General features: G+C 39.3%; 1 protein-coding gene across 9 annotated transcripts in view; it reads left to right on the top strand.

Moving 5' to 3' along the window:
- Positions 1 to 6,796: 6,796 nt before the first annotated feature.
- NLGN1 (neuroligin 1) overlaps positions 6,797 to 19,357 on the top strand; it is a 428,954-nt gene continuing 416,393 nt past the window's right edge. For 4 of the 9 annotated variants that reach the window (XM_069023952.1, XM_069023951.1, XM_069023950.1 and 1 more), the window contains exon 1: positions 6,797 to 6,871. The gene's annotated coding sequence lies outside the window, so the exon portion shown is untranslated. The remainder of the gene's footprint in view (positions 6,872 to 19,357) is intronic. The other 5 variants (XM_069023946.1, XM_069023943.1, XM_069023945.1 and 2 more) reach the window with 2 other exon arrangements.

Genomic DNA, 19,357 nt, shown 5'->3' with positions numbered 1-19,357 from the left:
ATGATCCAGGGCAAGTGTTTACTGAATAAGGCCCTAAGCTTTTGTGCTGTACCTTTGGGCTCCCAGCCCCAAAGGTCTGGTGGTAATCATAACTACTTTGAGAATACTCCTTTAATGCTCTTTAAATGCGATTTTTAGAAGTACTTTTTAGCATGCTTTAACTGCAGAGGCTCACATTTTTCCAGGATGTTTTAAGAAATCAGAAATGATTTCTGGTGTTTGAAACCAAGCTTGAAATTGTGCTGAAAACAGTTCTCACAGAGACTTTTCAGCTGAATTAATTGCAATACAATCAAGCTGTGGCATGTGGGACAAGGAACATCTGGTGCTAACCTTGGCTGATCTTCCTGTAGATTGCATTAATTAGTCTGAATAGCTTTCTCAATGTTTTGATATAACCATTTTGCCCTTTTTCAATTTATGTACTTGTGATGGCTTTGGCCATCTTGACAAAACAAATCTCACACTTGGGTCAAGGACTCTGGAACCATCAGCTTTCAGTGAGAAATTACTTCTGGACTCATTACACGTTTATTGTCTAAGGCTCCTTGTAATAAGGACTCTGTTTTGCACATTAGAACTGTACATCATTAGCTTTCTATATTCCAGCTGAAACTATTAGAAACACGTCTTCCTTCAAGAAGAGAACTTGAAACAGTTCAAAAGAAATGAGGAATCAAGCTGCACTCTTCATTGTCTTCTTGTTATATTATCTGTGTATGCATATATGTTCTGAGGAAATTTAATGGCTAAATAGCTTCATGATAATTCTGGCTTTTTAAAAGCAAGTAGAAAATCATCATTCTGTGAAGCTGAACCAGCCAAAGAGCACTGGGAAAAATCCACATATGCCCAATACCTACATTGCCTCTTTTATTATTGGCTGCCCTGTGCATCAAAAAAATGCCACCTCTGCAATCTGGTAGTGTTGTCTGTCCACCATGATGAGGAGCAAAGCATGAGAACATACACAAACAAAAGCCAAACTGCTTTAGATGCTGATGTTTTCTGAGTGCCAAAGTACTTCTGCTGTTTTAAATTTTATAAACTTGTAGTTCTCAGACTTAGACAATCTGAAAACTGAAAACAAAGACAGGTTAATCATGCACATAAAGCTACTAAGTCCCACTGAACTTTCTAACAAAACAAAAAATCCTGACATTTTCTGGAAGAATTATTTTCAGTTGATACTGCCACTCAGACAGTAAGGAGCAGCTTCATCATACTGTTCTTGTCTTCTGAAACTGCACTTTTGTGTCCACTTCTTCTGAAGCATGAAACCATCTTGACTTGGGCAGGCTCCAGCTGCAGCATTGATGGCCACTTTTCAAAGGAGAAATCCTGTGAAATGGGTCCATTTGGGATGTGTCTCTGGCCTCTCTGCTTCCTCATGAGTAGCAGGTTTGCAGCACAGTGAATTATTCCGTGGCAGGAGGAGCCCAGCTCCGGGATCCCCGTGACAGCTTCCTCCCAGTGCCGAATCGATTCACTCCATGTGTGGCTTTACTGCTCACCTGCTGCTCTTCCCTTTCTTCCCTAGCACAAAAGCCAGCAGCTGGGGTTCTGCAGGGGCACCAATTTGGATGGAAGAGGTTCTAAAAGACTGGAACAAATATTAGAACCTATTTGCAGTAGGTATCACGTGTAACGTTCTTTGTGCTTTCTAGAGGCATTTGGAAGGGGAGTGATTGTGACTTTGTATAGAAAATCTATACAAATATTGCCTCATCTGCCAAAGAATTCTTTTCTTCTTAGATCTTCAGGTCTTAAATTTCTGCCTACCCAGATTTATGACACACTGTATTTATTGTAAATTTTAAGGGTTTTGCTTAGTTGCAGGTAACTACAGGGTTTTAACAATGAGTAGAATTTGATCACTGATGCACTGCTTAAATAAGGTAAAAAAGTCTATGAAATCCCTTTGACCTTCATGGTATCCACAAATAGAGCAAACTTGTTTTACACAAGGTTTTGAGATACCCAGGGCATATGCATTTTAAATTATACAGTCAGTCCAGGAGAAGACTGGTTTTCCCAGCCTATCATATACATTCAGACATGTATTAAGAGTCTCCTGAACCCAAAAAGAAATATTTCTGTTCTACTTAATAAACATGGGCCTGATTCTCTCAGTTTCACTGGTGTAATTTCACTGACTGTCACTGAACTACTGCTGCATCAGGTCTATGAAAATGATAAAGCCAGCACTTCTGCTGATCACAGTATGTAGCCTAGAGATACAAGGGAGACTTTACTTAAAAGTCTCATAGCAGTTGCATTAAATCCTGGTGCAAAACTGAGAGTTAACATTTTAAGAAATGTGTATTATAAATAGTTTATGAAGAACAATTTTTTCCCCTGTATCAGCTAACGGTATTCAAGGCTTCATAGAGTTTGTGAGTTTCAACATGACATTCCCAAATATGGTGTTAATATTTCCCTGGGGATTTTATGTATTTATGTATATGAAGCCTGTTTTCTTTAGCTACATTTGAAATCTATTTCACAGTACAATGAGGTCCTAATTTTTATAGCCAATCAAAGCTGTGCCTTCCATGTAATCAGCTCTTTGCTTGTATAGCAGAACAAAGCAATGCCCCATGAAAAATTGTTGTATTTTTTTTTTAATATAGTACCCAGAATATTAGGCATATGAATCACAAAAACCAGAATCTAATTAAATTATCAGTTCCTACAGCTAGTTCTGCATCTTCTACAAATACATCTGTAATTGTGTTAAACATATCCCTGCTTAGGAATTCCCCAAGCTAAAGCTTTTGATGTTGCTTGCTAAATTCTTAGCGGAAATTACAACAATCCAAATACTAACAGGGCAACTGAAACCACTCTGTTGGTTAAACAACTGTATTTTTAAGCGATAAATTTTGACTCTTGATGTCATGCTCCTGTTTGACTATCAAGTATTTGCAAACATGGCAGGGTCTTCTGCTCTCACTGGGCTCGTGTCTGGCACAAAACTGCACAGCAACAGGGAACAAACTAATCAAAAAGCCATACAAGTTTTTATGTGTGCTTGTCAGCCTGCATTTTTTCACCTAGGCCAGTGGGATTTGGTGTTAAGAAGGTGTGTTTGGTTGGTAGCTGAAGAGCTTGTTCTCCAAGCTCTTCCTGGCTGGATGTGCAGCAGGTCTCTCACACAACTCCTCATCCATGCTACTCCCAGGCTGTGTCCTGACCTGCTGCTCTGAGCACTTGGACTTTCCTTCTGGAGTCCACCCGGCATCCAGGAGATCTCAGTGCATTCAAACAAAGCTACCCATCTGAAACTATCTCAGCACTGATTTTTTTAAGTCTAAATGAAGAGGTAAAACATCTTCTGAAGTAGCTGCTCTCTTGTTTTCCTCCTGGCTAAACCTCAGAGCTAAGTACAACAGCCTTCCTATCTTTAGGTCTGTGTTCAGCTTTGGAATTTGCTTCCCTTTGCAATGTTGAGCCAATGTCAGGAGAGGTCCAGCTGCAGAAGAAAAGAAAAAAAATCTTCATTAATTTCAAATTCTTGAAGTCATTCCCTTTGTATTCAAATAAAATTTCTGAATGGAAACCACGTTCCAGTCATAACCTGAACATAAAACCTGGTAAGTAACAGCAGCAAATAATCCTCAGACAAATAGGCAAGTGCAGGCCATGCCTGCACCATAAATGATGCTGACTCAGATGCCATGGACACACTTAAAAGATGCTTCATTTGTAAAAATAATTGTGTTACAAAGTATATCATATAAATGTACTTGTCTTGTTGAAAATAATTACATAAAGGTTTGGAGAGTCCTTCCCTCTTTCCATTTATCTTAATATAGCAAAAGTTAAGCTGCTCTTAAGGAACTATCTGCACTGATATGGAATTTGATGTGTCAAGGAACTTTATATGTGCACACACAGACCACAGTCAGCTCACAAACACTGTGGCATATAAAGTGATACAGGTGAGAACCTGGAGCCCAAGTTGATTAAGGCTGTGTTCAATTTCTCACAAATGATACTGGCCTCCTGAATTACTCATGTTTAGCTGAGAGATAGAAAACAATGGTAGTTCTGCAACTAATGGTAATTTAATTGATCATTTGAACACACCTTCAAAAAACCCTTTTGCTGCAGATGTAGTTTGGGTTGTAACTCAGGGGTTGCCCTGAACAATGTTTTGTCTGCTGGCAAAACTTTGAATATGAGTATGATGCTACTTTTAATTTGGTTTGCCTGGTTTCTCAGAGGGTGCGAACTAAAGCTGAACTTACTATTACTCATCAGTGGCTAACACAAGCACTTTACAACAAATAGACTAGCTCCATTTGAGCACATTTCAGGGATTTCCTTTGTGTATTCAGAATGGACAGGCAAATTATTTCAAAATTAAATGTGTAGAATGACCCAGTTTATTGCAGCTTAAATAACTGTGGAAGACATCCTTGAGAAATCCCAGATCCATAGAAAAATACATTGTCTGCAAGGGTGCAATAATGCTGAAGGGCTGGCTATTTTTCCTAAGCTGGGCTAATTCAAGAAGAGTAAAGTGAGTGCAGCTCACTTGCCTTCTCTCTGTGGTGAAACACAGCCTCATGTGCCTGTGGTCACACAAAAAGTCTGTGATGGGGCATGAAAGTAAATCTGCAGCTTAGTCCCTCTGTAGCATCCTAACCACTGAAAAAGAGGAGCCAGCAAAAAACACAGAGTAGAGAAGGCAAGTAGAGAATAAAGGAACTTCCTCCCTAATAATCCTGTCACTTTTTATGTCTTTTATGTTTTGAAGGCCTAGAAAAAATTTTTCCTTGTGGCGTAGTTATCTTCTACACAAAATAATCTGATATTACACTTATCTGCAATTTTAGAAGACTTCATGTACCACATTCATATCTAGCAATTGTTAGAATGATGATTTTATCAGTTGCCAATATTTGTTCATTCAACACAAAGCAGAAAGTAATCTTAGCCCAAAGAGTTTTTAAAAATATAAGTTAATGCCTGAAATGCATGAAATAAAGTTCAGTATAATTAATATAGTAAAAGTCTCAGTCACCAAAAGGAAATTGCAGGATGTGGGTGTCATGCTGCTACCTGTTGCCTAGCAATGCTGCATACGTGTGGCAAAAGATTGATAGATATCACCCACTCAGATCGCTGGATTCAGACCTTCACTGCTGCCTTGTCACTGGGAAAAATTGCCAAGAAGCAGAGAGAGAAATAACAGATGGGAGGAGAAGCCTCACAGAGTAACTTTTTCTCAGTGTCCAGCACTATGCTGCCCAAAAGATCAGGGATGTTCAATTTGATCGAGTCTGTTTTTCCAGTGCTCTGTGTAAATGTGTACTTGTGTATAAATATATATATAAAAAAATATTTCTTCCTAGCTAGGTGTATCTGGGTCGTGCAAAGCAGAGGCAATGATATCCTGAAATTAAAATGGCAATCCAGTTTTATAATTTTTAGTGACTCACACTGCATTACCTTTAAGTAGGACGAACAAAAATTTCTCAGATATTATAGATAATTATAATGTTATTACAGCATTCCTGATAGCAAATGCTAAAGTTAAGATTAAGATGCAACACAGCATTTTAAGCAACTCATACCTTCTCAAAATATACTTTTTGCTAAAATTTTCCATGATCCACTTGGCTTCAAAGTCAGCTTTTTTCTGAGAAATCTTTCTATGGAATTAGTTCTGCCATTTTTGAACCGAGTCAGGAGGCTCCATATGTTCTATTTTAAATTCTGGACTTGCATAATTCCAACAAATGACTAAAGATAGAAGCCTCAGACCTGACAGGTTTTATAATACTCATTAGAGGAAGAAAATAATCTTGGTATGAAGAAAATTACTTGAGTTTTTAAAAATAATGGCATCCAAAACAATTTCCTGCACATGCACAAGTAGAATCTGAAGATGGTTTTTAGGCCAAAGTGTTGTTATATAAGAAGTCCTGCTCTTGACTGTTCAAAATCATTACACTTGAGGAGAGCCTTTTTTGTTTAGCCCCATCCATTAATAAGGATTCATTAAAATAATAAAAAGCACCAGAAAAAAATCTAATTATAAAAAGACAAAACAATCAGTCCAATAGAGCATGAAGTGAACAGCCATCTGTTGAAGAGTCCTGCTTGCTAAGAACTCAACATCCATCTTAGTCGTGGAAAACAGAGGAACTAACAACACAGTAACCAAGGAGGGCTTGGTAAATAATAACGAGTGAGACAAGTGAAATAAATGGGAATTACAGGTGAACCTAACGGCCAGGAAAGGTGCAGATTGCTTTTTTGGGGAACACAACAGCTGACCATTGATGGGTGATGAAGAGAGTACCAGCCCAGACTGGATAATATGGAGAGGGATGGGATGGGATGACAGGCAGCAGATAGCTGCTACCCTCAGCCTTGGGTGTTAGACCTGCACTAAGCCTGGGCTCAGTGCCTCCATATGACTGAAAAATACCTGCTCTGCAGCTCATTTTAGGGTGAAAACACTTTTTGTGTTCACAAGGAGTATCTCCACTGCATCCTGGTTTTGCTGACATTTGGTGGTGTTCAAAACACTCAGATAAGATTTTCAGAAGTATCAAGTGACTTAAAACCTACAAGTATCAGTAAGTTGCCTCCCAGCCAGCTCCTGAAACACCCACACAGCAGTTGCTGCTCACCACAGTCAACTCCCACACTGAGTTTGGGACTTGGGGTCGCTTTTACAGAGCCTAAGACCCAAACAAGGCAGGTGCAAGAAATTTAGAGCTAATTAACAGCAAATGGTAAAAAGACAGGTGTTTAGGGGGCTCCACCTTTTAAGTTGGGCACCTGAGCCAGCTGGGGTGGTAGACTGGCAGCTCCCCTGGTGAGGATCGGAAGCCCAGCACTGCTGTTGCAGGTAGGTAGCTACACTACATTTTTTTGGGTAAAAATTACTAGTTATCTCTCTATTTTCTTTTAAAAAATAGCAAGAGGAAGAATTTGTAGTTTTATTCCCTTTTATGCAACCTTCCCAGGTAGAGTGGCTGAAAAATGGAAGATTTCGTTTGTTTGCACATGTTGTGAGTGGTTCTGAATTGTACCTTTGAGCATGTGGTTTTGACTAGAAAGGAAAATGAGGAGGGTCTGTCCTCTTTGGTGAGACAACCAAGCTTTGTGGCAGGGAGTAAAACTCATGAGCTTATGCGGAGAGCACACAGGAGAGCTGGAAAGCAAAAAAAAAAAAGAGAGTTGTTGTTGTATTCCCTACCCTATTTTTAGCTAATACTGTTATAATGCAAAATGTTTCCTACAGTCTTGAGAGTGTCTTTAGAAACAGTAAAACACAGAATTACAAAATGATGAGAAATGGGGACTGGGGCTCTAATGAGAGGATTATGCTGACTTTTCTGTGCTGTTTCTTGACCTCGACATGACATTTGTCTTTTTTTATCATTAATATGCATCTTCTTGGCAGCTGATGATACAAAATTATGGCTTCTTTTCTTTCATGTAACAAAGGAGAAAGTGTTTCTTTTCACTTATAGCTAAGGGAGCAAGCCTAGTCTTCTGTTTCACAGCAACATGGGTATCCTGAGAAAGCTGGGAGGCTCTGGAAGACCAGGTGCCATTACTCTTAATCTTTCTGTGGGTCTGCTAGTATAACTAGGCAGAATTCCAGTTTGGAGGTTATGTTCCCCTCAAATGTTGTGGTAACATTTACTTTGAGAAGAAGTGAAGTAAGGGAATGGACCAGTTCAATCGTGCTGAAGCCTGTTCCAAGGAACCTGCATTCCCAGCTGGAGGAGCGCGACGTTTTCAGCTCCGTTCTGATGACAAGGAAGCCTTTTCTCAACTCACAGGGTGGAAAGGTGCCAAGAGCAGCCCCGTTATTTGGCAGGCAGGAGGTAACCTTACAGTAAACAGCTGTCAACTTTGCAGTCTAGCTGAATTTTAATGGCTCAGAGACCAAAAGAGAGTTACGATTTCGTCTGACCCCATGGGGTCTGGGCTGAATTACTCTGGGCTACACTGGAGCTATCACATTAGGGTCAGATGACTTGTCTATATAAATTCCTCAAACGTGCCATTAAAATGTCAGTTCTTAACTTAGCTGGAACTATAAAGCACTTCAGCACAGTTTAAATCTCTGATCTTGCATAAAACAATCAAAACAGAATAAAAGGAATATTGTGTGACTGGAGGCACTGCCACTTTTAGCCATGTGCAGGTGGATGCCATTGCTCCTGATCATTTTTGGTTTCTCTTGTTCTGCATGGAACAGGGTGAGGCTTAGTCCAGGTAAAACAATTGTATTATTTAACAGAAAACTAAGAGAACTTGGCTTTCTAATTTAACTCCAGTGTGCCAATCTCTTTTCCTCATTCGTGGATGTTCATTAAAATATAAGAAGGCTTACCAGGCACATAAAATATGAACAACTACTTTAAAAAGTCTCTCTATTTTAAGAGAAATACTCATTGTGAACATTTGCACTCCCAAAATATTGATAGAGTTTGGAAAGCAGAAAGGACCCTTTAAATTGGAAAGCAGAAACAAAGTTTTAAATAGGGCCAGTGGCAAGTGCAAGTGTGAATCACAGCCCAGAAAAAGGGAAAAAAAAATCCCCAAAACACAACATTTGAAGCAGATTTTGCTGAAGCAATGATTTATGACCATTCCTTATGCATAAAGAAAGAGCACTTAAATCTGTACTGTAATTCTGCACTAAGGCAAGTACCTTCAGTTGCTGCTGTGGGCTAGCACATGAACTTACCTGTCAGTGACAGCAGACAATTAAAGCAGTAATTTAATTGGGGATTGTGGAGCAAAGAGTGCAGGGAAGAATACTGATACCCTAATAAAGGCTCAAGCTGTGGTAATGGGTCCTGGTGGTAACGTGCAGTATGATGAACTAGGGTTTTGATTTGAGGGAAGCAATATAGATGCAGAAGTAGTGAAAAATTGCAAGTTATGGGTGACTGGCTCTGTGTGGTGTCAGAATCAGGCTTGTCTGCCTGCACCTGGCCTTATGAACACACACCTGCATGATATTGCTGCTTTTCTTATAGATTGGAGTGAGGCTGTGCATTCTAACAGTGCATCTGTGCACCAAAGCACTGTCTGTCACAGAAAGTGAGGGCAGATATACTCTCCTGTACTTATGTTTTAAGCTCTAATCTTGATATTATTCTGATACTCCTGCTCCATAGGAGTCAGAAATCCTGCAGCACTTCTCAAAAAAATTATCCTGCAGTGCTGATGAGTGTATCTTCAAAATGGATGCTGTTTGGAAGATAAACTTGTGCACTGCAGAGAAGATAAAATGTAGATTTATTGAAGCAAACAACAACAAAAAGCTGTATATTGGATTTTGAGTCCTTTTTATATTTTAGGGTCTATAAAAATCAGGCTCCTTGCCCTTTATATAGCAAGTCAAGCAGGAAAAACCATTGGAAGTTTTCTTGATCACCCATCTTTTATGGCCCCTGTAATCAAGCATATACAAAATTCCAGAGTGATTTGAAGAGAAATATAATATTTCTTTAATAAAACCAAGGCAGAGATATAAAATTCCTCCTAATGCCTTATCAATAACAGTTTTCTTTTGATATCAGTCAGTTCATTTTCTTGATATCTCACCAGAGTCATGGAGGCACATTCAGTACATCCAAGTTTATTTCCAGAGGCTTGTACCTCTTCACTTAGGACTGGATTTATTGCCTCTGCAAAAATGCAGGTGAAACACGCTTTATTCAGAAGAAAAAGGCAAAGCAGGAGGAGTTGGGTAGAGGTGCCCATGGAAAATGCAGAACAGCTTCTCCATACCCAGCCCTCGCTCCCCTGGCTGAGAGCAGCAGCCATTGCAGCTGCATTCCCATGTCTTAAAACATAGCACTCCTGCTTTCAAGGAATTACTGACACCTCATGTGTCCCTGTTCCTCTCCCAGCTGGATCCAAATCCCTCCATGTGCTGCCCTGTGCGGAGCCATGATGAACCTCAGAGTTGTGGGGGGTTTGTTCTGTTAAACTGGGTGTGGTAAATCAGTCAAAGCAAGACACTGAATGCTCGAGTGTCAGCTGGAAGTTCAAATATTGAGAGCTTAGCTTACTCATTGCCATGGCAATCACCATTAAAATTATTTTTAACTTATATTAAAGGTACAAAAAAGAGAAAAAAAATCCCAAAGCATTTGGAACGTGAAGTAAAAAGACTTTAATTTAAAAAAAACCAACAACATTCTGTATCCCTTCAGTGAGGGGACCTTTTATAAGGGAGCCCTGGGTTTGACAATTTTGGATTATTAAATTTTATATTAAGTGTCTTCTTGGGGACAAGGAAAAAAAAGATAAGTGCAGCTAGGCTGGAGCTGCTGCTGGTCATAGTCTGATCTTGTTTTTATGAAACAACTGATCATAGCCTGAGCATCATGCAATATCTCTGCCTTGGATAACTCTGGTGGCCCCTTGCTGCCTCCTCCTATCTCTCAAATACAGAATTTAGCAATAGGTATTTTAACCCACTGGAGTGCTGTGGTTTAATTAATACTTTTTTTTAGAGAGGTCTAACAATATTTGTCAATATTTTTGCTGCTAGGCATTTCACTTTCTCATTCCAAGTTCATAAAAGAAAGATGATACCCCCCCCAAAGTATTATGTAATAATTTATTTCAAAAGATAAAAGTAATAAAAAAAAATTCCTGCATTCTTTGTTACAATGTCTGTGAAATGTACTGCCTAAAAGGCATGATAAAAGAGAGCTCTCTTATTAGGGATGTCATAGGGGATAGTGAATAGATACAGATAATTACTATTTCAAATGTCTAATGACCTTTTCACTAAAGCACAATGAACTTCTATCCTGCTCTGTTGGTAGAATATGTGATCTTCATGCATACAGATGCACAAAAAAAGTCCTTGATTTCCTCATAGAGCAGTATAATTCAAGAACTTGCATTGTAGTTACTACTTTTTTCCAGATGTTGGAGTGGGAAGTTTGAGAAATAAATGCCTTAAGTCTGTACTGCTCAGACTGTGGCCAGAATTTGCAATGCCAGGTGTTTCTGTATCGTCTGTGGTGAACACAGAGAGAACTGATGGATGCCAGCATAAACTGTAAAGCAGACATAGGTGGTAGAGGCAGATCAACAGGGACATTTGCAGCAATGCAATTCAATGTTCTTATGAGGAGACACAAAACAGTGACAGGTGCAGCATCTGACAAATTGAATTGTTTGTAGTGTGGTGGCCAGGAATATACTTCAGTTTGTTCAACAACAAAAAGGGTTTAAATAAAAAAGTAGCATTCAAAACCAGATCAAAAATACCTAATTACCATTCAAACAATAAGCTACAATGCTGATATGTTTCATTATAAAATGAACAATAAAAATCCTGTGTTTTGTGTTTAGGGATAACCTGGAAAATCAAGAGTTCTGAGACAGAAAAATCAAACATATTGAAGGCTTTTGTGCTCCAATTCTAGGGGAAATGACAGTGCCTATTGTTGCTGTCTGTGTTGTGAAGATGTGAGTCTGATGATTAGGAGGCAGCAGTCCCTGCCAAATAATATTAGAGCACTTTTTTATACAGAAGTATCAGAACTACTCAGATGATTCTGATCACAACATTTCTCATTGCATTCAGGTCTGGGCTAACTGCAAAGTATAAAGGTGGAGTCAAAACATCCTGTCAGAGAAGAGCAATTTCACTTGCTACTTACATTAATCACAATATATGGAGGCTAAACAGCTTGACCATGACTCAAGTGTGTGGGAGAATTGTGTAGAATCACAGAAGATTAGTGGTTCCTTCATTCTGGCTGGTGCTGTATTCATGCTGGAATACACTGCAACACTACAATGCTTTTCATTTAAAAAAAAGTCTGACTGTCATAGTTCAGTTTTAGAAAAGAGTGGGGGGAAAAAACTCAAAGGATTTCTCACCTACTCACAGAGAAATTTTGCTCATTAGCCTTTGATTCTTGCACTGTGCAGTGAGAACAAAAAAGCCTCAACATAAGCCTTTTTTTTTTTGCTCATGTAGAAGTACATAATTTCCTGTTTTAAATGCATGAAGCCAAATTTGAACCATTTTCAGTATTTATATTGAGAATGGGAAGGCAAAAGGTGTCTTGGCTGAATGTTTCCACTCTAACCTTCTGTGTTGGAGAGTTATCTGTAAAGACTCTGTAAAGGTGGTGATTTCTGGACAAAAGGATTAATTGAGTTAATAGTCTGAGCAGTGAGGTAAAGAGTAATTTACAGTCGTAGCTAGTGTGAAAGCCCAGTTGTTTCTTTAACTGTGGTATTGACTGACATTGCACTGCTATAAATTGTCCTGCAAGAAATCTTTATGTACACAAGCTTGAAAGTTTAGTCTGTTGTGATTGAGACAAAAAAAGACCTGACTTTCAGAACTTCACTGGTCCGTAAAATAACTAAAACATTTTCCAGGAATGAGAAAGACGGTGTGATTTGATACACATTTAAAAAAAGAATATTGAAGTTATACTTCCATTTAATTGAGCCATTAATCCTAGAAAATTGGCTCCCACATGTAACCTGAAACCATATAACATTCTTCTACTTATTTTCTGATATCACCAACTGAACACGTATCACTGAAAATAAATCTGCTTTCTTGTTCAAAATATGAGCAATTTCAAGAGAAAACACTGAGCTGAAGACAAACCTGAAGGAAAAAAAGAAAAAACAGTAACTGCAACAGATGAATAAAATGCCTGCCTCTAACTAATAAACTGGGAACCTAAGTACTGTTTTGACAATAATATAGGAACTATAATTTGGCTCACAAACCTCTCAAGAAGCAGTAAAAATTGGTATGTGTTTTCTCTAGGAGATGCTGGGTATGTCGTTGACCTCATCATTCTAGGATATTTCTTCTGTGGATATTCAGAGCACATGGCACTTCAGCTGAAATCCCTTGTTCTGATTGCTGGAGTGCTACACAGCTATTTTCTTGTACAATTGAAGCTATGCAGAAACCAAAGCACAGATCCCAAGCATGAAGTCATAAAGGGTCTCGGGGAAACAGTCAGACAATAAAATGTGCTCTGCAAACACTGAGTGAGGCAGTGAAAAGTGGCCTGTTGTCCTTCTGCTAATACTCCCCAGGCCATCTGTAAGTGGCCTTTACGAACCACCTGTCATTTAGGCAGTGGTTGGTTCACTAATTAGTAGGATAGTCACCAGACCATGCTGTTGGGCAGGCATTTTCTCTGATGGTTGTGTGCAAAGCATACAGAGTTCTTGGGTTTCCAATTGCAACGTAATTCTTTACAGAAAGTACAGTGCTAGAAGTTTTTTCTCCTAAAATCAGGTACAGAGGGCACAGACACTGACAAGCCAATCATCCCAATAATTGAATTTTAGGGCTGAGAGTTGGAGGTTTAGGTGTTCTAGGCAGAGTTTTAGCTCACAACCTTTAAGGACGTTGCCAGTGAGCAGAGTGGTGCAGATGCGCCCTGGGGTTGGCCAGACTGGCAGGAAGGTCAGCCGAGGAAGGAAAGTTTGTGGTGATGCTGGAAACAAAATTGGTTCTTTCATTGCATTATAATGACCTACATAATTTTGCTTGGCACATGGCTTACCTTGGATCCACCCGGTTGCTCATGATCTTGGCCAAATCTCAGTTCCTTTCTTTGTCTCTTATGACTTTGATTCTCCTTTATCATTTCTCACTGGCAAAGTCTGGGTTTCTTTCCTGCTCATTTAATGCTAGATACAGAAAGGTATTCAGGCACCTAAATTTGAAGAGAGATTGAGTATGATTACAATTCTGGCACCTAGTTTTTCTGTTATAAACCAGGAAAGTTTCCTTACTTTTGGTGAAATTACGTCTGCCTTTCAGGAGGAGACACCTGCATTGACTTTGTTGTTAGTTAAGGTAATTTAAACCACATTAAAATATATGTGCATTTGCTGATTTTGTGTGCTGTGAACTGCCCTAGGGTTTCAGGACCAAACATTTAGCTGATGGACATCTGGGAAATTTCCTGTACCTTTCAAAGAAGCCATGTCAATTTATATTAGGAGAAGATTTGATCTTTAATTTTTTCATAATGAAATATCAGCTCTGAATACAAAGGTCCATAAATGACATCAGTAGGTGGGAGTGGGGAGTCTGAAGATGTTTGAATTGTCCTTTCCTGTCTGTATCTCTTTATGCAGAAGTATTTCACTGACTATTTCTCTAAATGTGCATGGAAAATTTGGGCAGCAGATAGAACCTATAGTGGAAAGACAGTTGTGTATTTTCATGCAGAATTGATGACTAGTTATGGGAGGCTGAATTACCAACTCTAGAGAACACAGATGTTAACTGGCATAATGCCCTCTTGATGCAAATAAATACATTAGATGCTATAAAAGATTTTAAAACAGGAGAGCTCATCTTGGCAGGAGATATATTTGCTGGATTTGTGCTATTCATTTTGTTTTATAGAATTGCTGTGCAATTGGAATAGACTATTTGAGGAGCTTCTAAATGCACCAGTGGAACGAGACTTTAAATTCATTTTATTTCTGATGTTTTGTAAAGGAAAAAAACATGCTTAATTTGTGCATAGACACTTCACCTCCCCTAGTACCCCAAAGTGTCTGAGCTACATGCCTGGTAAACTAAGCAGTGATGTTATCACAAAGTGATGAAAGGCTGGACAACTGCTCAAACATGCAGGGTCGTTGGTGTGTCTGCAGCACTGCAGAATGGAATGCTCCCTTCCCATTCAGAAGCTGGGCTATTTGCATTCTTCCTCCATCATTAATATTCCTTATGAGAAAAATATCACTGTTATCCCCACCAAGTTTTTACCACCTGTCACTCAAACCCTTGCTTTGGTTCCCATGGCATTATTTGAATTTTTTCCAAGTAAGACCTGGCAGAATATAATGTGACCCATCTCCTCCTAGGGCTCTTTTTTTTTGAGACAAAAATACGGGAGGTTCTTTGTAAGCCCATCTTTGTATGCTTTTATAAGCTGAGGAACACGGGCATCTCTTTGGGGCAACAGATTTGAAGGCCAAAAATTAGTTTACAGCTGTGGGGAAATATTGCCAGGGTAGTTTAAGGCAATGCTATACCTGCTGTTTGCAGTGGATTTTTGTTATATATTGTTTTAATGAGAACAGGGGAAGGGACCCACACCTCAATTGCCCACTTCTGTATCAGGGTATCAGTGCAAGCCCAGAGGGAGAGGACTGGAGCGGGGGTCACTGGTGTGATTGGTGACAGCATTTCCTGCCTTTGAGTCTTGCCATTCATTGGGATGAGTAGAGTGAAGGGCAGGAGGGTTTTTCCCTCTCTAAGTGGCTGCCACATTCCATAGCAGCTGCTGTTATATCTTGCAGTAATTTTTTTCCAGGACAGGTCCCTTTTAACTTCCTGATCTCATTTTTCAAGCGTTTTGAAGCATTTTGCCACCTCCTATTGTCCCTCCTGTTTTTCCTGATGTTGCTAGGTTTTTCTTTTTGTTCCATGCTGTTGTTTTATGAAGCCCTTGTCTCCTAATAGTTGTCTGTCTCCAATACCTGCTACTGTGAGCTCCCTTTACTACTGTCTGCATTTGTGTCACATCAATCCTGCCATGTGACAGATGCAAATCTGTCTAAAATAACTTGTGCATGATGCATGTAACCTGAAAATAAACATTTATTTCAGCATCAGGTGCGTCATACCTGCAAAAAACCTCCTTTATCCAGACACATTTATTTTAATGCTTATTGTATAAATACCAGTATCTCAGCATACTCTACAATACCATCTGCCACTTGCTCTTCTATTATGCATTATTTAATATAGTCCTACATTACTCCCATTTTTTATGTTGCTGGGTTCATGCATAGCTACATACTTTGACAAGGATAGGAGTGTGGTGTGAAGATTACAGGAAATATTACACTGAGGTTTAAGTGGTGCTTTTGGGCTGGAGGATGTTAATTCAGACAAGGTATCTGACACTTGCAGTCGCACAATGTGGATCGGTGCAGTATTTTTCCATACTTGTTTTGAATCTTCTCAGCAACTTAAATAACCAAAGGTAAAATGACAGAATTGTATGATAAGAAATACAGTTATATCCCTCCCTCGTTCCTTTTCCAGTTCTCCCCAGGCTAGACAATTCAATTCATGTGTTCAGGTGAATTAACCTCTAACGTCCTGGCTTGCTGGAGTGTTTCTGTGGAGCATTATCACTGACAGGGCACTGAAATGGCTGTATTTGATCACACTGTCTATGCCTGGCTCTTGAAGAAGCCAATATACACAGTAAGGAGATAGAACAAGTCCAGCAGTGAGGTATGATTAGCCAGCATTAGTTTTTCTTGCTACCATAACTTGGTTTAACTCTTGAAGCCTGAGATTACTTGCACCTTTGTTTCCCATTCTGGGACATGCTTGGGTATTTCCATTAGCTCCACATTGTTCATAGTATACTTATGCTATATTAGCACTGTAATAAAAATTTACAACAGCTGAAGCTTGGCACCTGTTTCTAAAGAAAGCATTAAGTACCCTAAGTCTAACCTCTAATCATGAGTTGTTTGGGTTGCTGCATGCCCTTCCTCTGGCATACCAGAACTTCTGCTCTTCCCAAAGTTCTCAAAGACAAATGTTAGAAGCTGGGAATGGGATGTCAGGTAGTTCCTGTGGACTAAAAATAGCTAAATCTAGGGACAGGACAAGAGGACATAGCCTCAGGCTGTGCCAGGAGAGGTTCAGGGTGGGCATCAGGAAAGATTCCTTCATGGAAAGGATTGCTGAACATTGGAACAGGCTGTCCAGGGAGGTGGGGTCACCATTCCTGGAGGCATTCAAGAAATGACTGTGTGTGGCTCTTAGAGCCATAGTTTAGTTGATAAAGTGGTGATCAGTCAAAGGTTGGACTTGATCATCTTGGAGGTCTTTTCCAACCTAAATTATTCTATGATTCTAAATTAAATTAGTTCCTGCTGACTTGAACACCTCTAACTTCTTTCCATACCATTTTACTTCTCTATCGGTTCTGGTGTTGTGGTCCAAGGCCAGAGCTAAAATCCAAGAGCTTCACCAAGGACAGAACTGCCATGAGCTCAGAGCACTGAGCCCTCCTGAGAAATTCCACCCCAGAGGTCACCAGCTGGCTCGTTGTGACTGGGCTTTTCGGCAGCACTTTTGCTCAGCCAACCTCCATCAATTCTGAAACAGTTTGTGCTTGGTCACTGCTAATTTTTCATGTTTATTATGATAAAGCAGTTCTCATTGCCCCATTTTGCAATCAAAAAAGTGACTTTTAGAGGAATTTGAGGACACTTGTGCTTTTCTTTCATCAGTATTAGAATGAACTTTATTGTGAAAGCAGTGGCCAAGGGCTGCTCCTGTTTTTGTTATAGAAAAGGGCTGATTGGATAGAAAAACCCCACAGTCTGTGGAACTAGGGAGTAAGACTTCAGAATTTGTGCCCTCATTGACCTCAGCAGAGCTTTTCAAGACTCTGTTAGTAAGTATGAGTCTGAAAAATGCGTTAGCAAATTCAGTGCCAGCTAAGCAGTGGGTAGGCTTGGCTCATCTTAGAGCCCTGATCTTATTAGAGAGAAGCTGTATATATTGAGCAGATTTTTCAGACCAGAGTGTGAAAACTCTGGATTTTAAGGTGCTCAGTTGTGAATTACACTTGGCTCTGCTGCTGCTGTCCTAAATTATTTCCTTTTTCCATTTTTTTTTTTTTTTTTTTTTTTTGGTCCAGAGCCTCGTGTTGGTTTTTGTCTCAGTTCTATAGTGGATTTTATGGATAATGTGGAGAGTGTATAGAAAGAAAAGATGGTACCAATATGCAAAATTGAGTTATGGTGCATCTACAGTGGCTGGGACGCAGTGTTTTAGCACAGCTGTTGAACTGGGATATTTCTCGAGGAACATGATTTATCCATAAGATACAAACAGAACAGAACAAGCATCAGCCTAACTGGATCAATATTCATATCAATGTAGATAGTCCAAAGCAGTGTAATGGTTGCTACCATAGATGCTGAACTCATCTGTCCCCCTCTGTATTTAAGTGTGATTTTTGGACTTGATGCATAGTTTCTAAAGTAAGAAAATACCCTGGTTTTGTATACCTAACTATGAGTTAGAATCTTCTAAGACTCAAAATTACTTTGTACAGTGTTGATGAAAGCTGTTTAAGTGAAACTGCACAAAGCATTTTAACTATAATGAAGAATTAGAAATTATACCTAAAAGCAAAAAGAACAGCAAGCTGATGTTCCTTATTGTTTTAGCCCTTCCTTTTTATTTCTAAATTTTGCACTTGAAATTAAATTGAGTCTACTCCCAAAAGGCAAAATACAAAGATTGTATGCACAAGAAACATTATTGGACTGTGATGGAATGTCCTTTTGTGGGTCTATGTATCACACTGAATTCTTGTATCACCTATTCATGACCATCATGTTTCTCAAAGTACAGAAGAAGAGAAAGCTAAAGCAAGATTTCCAGTGTGTCTGTGTTTTGTTTGAAGTGATGCCACAATATACCCACTCTCATTTTCAGGGGACTGTCATTTAAGTAGATACTTACTTGAACTTACATTCTGATTTTGTGTTAAATAAGTCAGGCAGAGGAGCTGGGCTGAGGCATTTAACACCATGTTCCTCATGGTCTTCTAGGTGGCAGAGGAGGGTGTGACTGGTGTGCATTGCAAAGTCACACTCACAAGTTTTGCATAGTCAAGGGAAGGCTCTCTCTGAATTTTTCAAAAATGATGAGTATTTACCAATTTCAAAAAACTGGAATTTATTCTGGCTTTGATAATTAACGTAATTTGGGGTTGCAGCCCATTTTCTACTGGAAAATGAATCTCGTTTTACTTAAAATAGAAAGAAATGTCTGCTTCTCCTGCTGTTTTTGATAGGGTGCTTGACTACTGTATAACCCTTATGGGAAAATATTTTGCTTAAGTTCTATTTTTATCTCCTGTTTGTTTATTTTTAATTACTGCTTCAGTACCCTGGGATTCACCATCGATCTTCATCTGCCTACACAATTATCCCTGGCTTGCTGAAGGGTTTGTTTATTTTTTAAGTTATATGAGTTATATGTGCTCTGTTAAGGTTATTTGTGTGTGTGTGTCTAACCACTTGTAACAGGAAGATTCTGATTTAAATGGAGGAAAGATAAATTGATATTACTGGTGTTATGAGGGTGTTAACTCAAAGGGAAGATGTCTGAATGCTGTTGCTGTCTTGGGGTGATTTTCCTTCTAACAGCCTCTTGGGGGAATGAGCACCGTGGAGTGAGGTGTTCCTGCCCCAAGGTTACCTAGGGAACACTGTAACATAAAATGTGGGAGGTTAATGCCTTTAAGAGTGTTTTAAATGCACTGAAGTTCTTTGCGCAGCAACTCCC

This window comes from Aphelocoma coerulescens, chromosome 9 (assembly GCF_041296385.1).
Source record: "Aphelocoma coerulescens isolate FSJ_1873_10779 chromosome 9, UR_Acoe_1.0, whole genome shotgun sequence".
NCBI lineage: Eukaryota > Metazoa > Chordata > Aves > Passeriformes > Corvidae > Aphelocoma > Aphelocoma coerulescens.
The sequence above is the reverse complement of the archived record's forward strand: the minus strand, read 5'-3'. Positions and strand labels throughout refer to the sequence as shown.